Genomic DNA, 2159 nt, shown 5'->3' on the forward strand with positions numbered 1-2159 from the left:
TTGCTGGTCGCGGCATCCTTCTCTCCCAACCAAAAAAGGAATTCAAAATGCACATATGGGAGCCTAACTTCATCAGGAGGGACGCTCTGAAGTCTTTTCTTACACAGGCTCTAATCTATCAAGAGCATATCACTTAAATCATCTGTATCCATACAGTCGGCCCTCCATATCCAGGGGTTCCCCCATCAGAGAACTGAAAATATTCTAAACAAGAAATGATATCTGTACTGAGTGTTTAGATTCCTTATTCTTCTCATTCCCTAAACAATTGGGGTACTACCTATTTACATAGCTTTTATGTGGCATTAGATGTTATCAGTGAGCTAAAGATGATTGAGAGCATCCAGGAGGATGTGTTTGGTTTCATAAACATCATGCCATTTTAGCTAAGGAACTTCAGCTTCAGGGATTTGGATATCCAGGGTGGGTCCTAGAAGCAATCCCTTGCCTACACTGAAGGCTGACTGTACGGTGTCATTAGTAAGAAATAACTAGGGTGGCAAAGGAATTCAATGGAGAAAGAAAAGTCTTTCCAGCAAAAAGTACTGATTATCTGTACAATAAAAGAAGGAAAGGAAAGAACCTTGGTCCCTACTTCACACAAAACTAATTCAAGTTGTTATATGCACCTAATATCAAAGCCTAAAGTTATCACAAACTTTAAAAAGAAACTATAAGGGACTGCCTTTGCAACCTCTTGTAGGCAACAATTTCCTAGGAAGGACATAAATAGCATCAGTACAGAGAAAAAGATAAATTGGATCTTTTCAAGACTTAAAACGCCTGCTTTTTGAAACACATTAAGAAAATGAATAGACAGGGTTGGGGATATAGCTCAGTTGGTAGAGTGCTTGCCTTGCATGCACAAGTCCCTGGGTTCAATCCCCAGTACCACCAAAAAAAATGAATAGACAAATCATAGATTGGGAGTCAAATATTCTAACAGAGTTGCAAAGGACTAATACCAGAATATACACAGAATTCCTACAGTTCATTTTTAAACAATATTTTAAAGCTAGGCACTGTGTGATGCAAGCCAGAGACTCAGAAGGTCAAGGCAGGAGGATCAAAGCCAGCCTCAGCAACTTAGCAAGGCCCTAAGCAACTTAGCAAGACGCTGTCTCAAAATTTAAAAAATAAAAAAGAGCTCAATTACTCAGTGGTTAAGCATTTCTGGATTCAGTATCCAGTGCCCAAAATATATTATTTTTATATATATATATATATATATATATATTTACATACATACATACACGTGTGTGTGTGTGTGTGTGTGTGTGAGAGAGAGTCTGTCTGTATACACACAGACTTTTTTTTTTTTTAAGAAATGGGCAGACTTGATCCAAACCTTTCACACTATCTCATACTAGACAAAGGCACCAAAAACATATAATGACATATATTGGAGAAAAGATAGCCTTTTCAACAAATGGTGCTGGGAAAACTAGAAATCCATATGCAGCAAAATGAAATTAAGCCCCTATCTCTCACCATACACAAAACTCAACTCAAAGTGGATCAAGGACTTATGAATTAAACCAGAGACCCTGCATCTAATAGAAAAAAAAAAATTAGGCCCCAATCTTCATAATAAGACTCCTATATTGCAATAAATAATAAATGGGATGGATTTAAATTGAAAAGCTTCTTCTCAGGAAAAACAACAATCTGTGAGGTGAGCCTACAGAATGGGAGTAAATGTTTACCACATGCACATCAGAGGGAGCACTAATCTCTAGGATATATAAAGAACTCAAAAAACTTAACACTCAAAAAAACAAATAACCCAATCAGTAAATGGGCCAAGGAACTGAATAGACACTTCTCTCAGAAAAAAGATATCATTCAACAAATATGTGAAAAAATGTTCAACATCTCTAGTAATTACAGAAATGCAAATCAAAACTACTCTTTCATTTCACCCCAGGCAGAATGGCAGCTATTAAGAATACAAAAAAAAAAAATGAATAGACAATCATAGATTGGTGAGGATGTGGGGGAAAATGCACACTCATACATTGCTGATGGGACTGCAAATTGGTGCAACCAATATGGAAAAAAGTATGGAGATTCCTTGAAAAACTTGGAATGGAACCACCATTGGACCCAGCTATCCCACTCCTCGGTCTATAACCCAAGGACTTAAAAGCAGCATACTA

At 37.1% G+C, this 2159-nt stretch overlaps 1 non-coding gene across 1 annotated transcript; it reads left to right on the forward strand.

Annotated features, from left to right (window-relative positions):
* The first annotated feature begins 824 nt into the window (after positions 1 to 824).
* Positions 825 to 897, forward strand: Trnaa-ugc (transfer RNA alanine (anticodon UGC)). The gene has a single exon. It is a non-coding gene; the product is annotated as a tRNA-Ala (tRNA).
* The last annotated feature ends 1262 nt before the right edge of the window (positions 898 to 2159 follow it).

This window comes from Callospermophilus lateralis, chromosome 6, assembly GCF_048772815.1.
Source record: "Callospermophilus lateralis isolate mCalLat2 chromosome 6, mCalLat2.hap1, whole genome shotgun sequence".
In the NCBI taxonomy this organism is placed as follows: Eukaryota; Metazoa; Chordata; class Mammalia; order Rodentia; family Sciuridae; genus Callospermophilus; species Callospermophilus lateralis.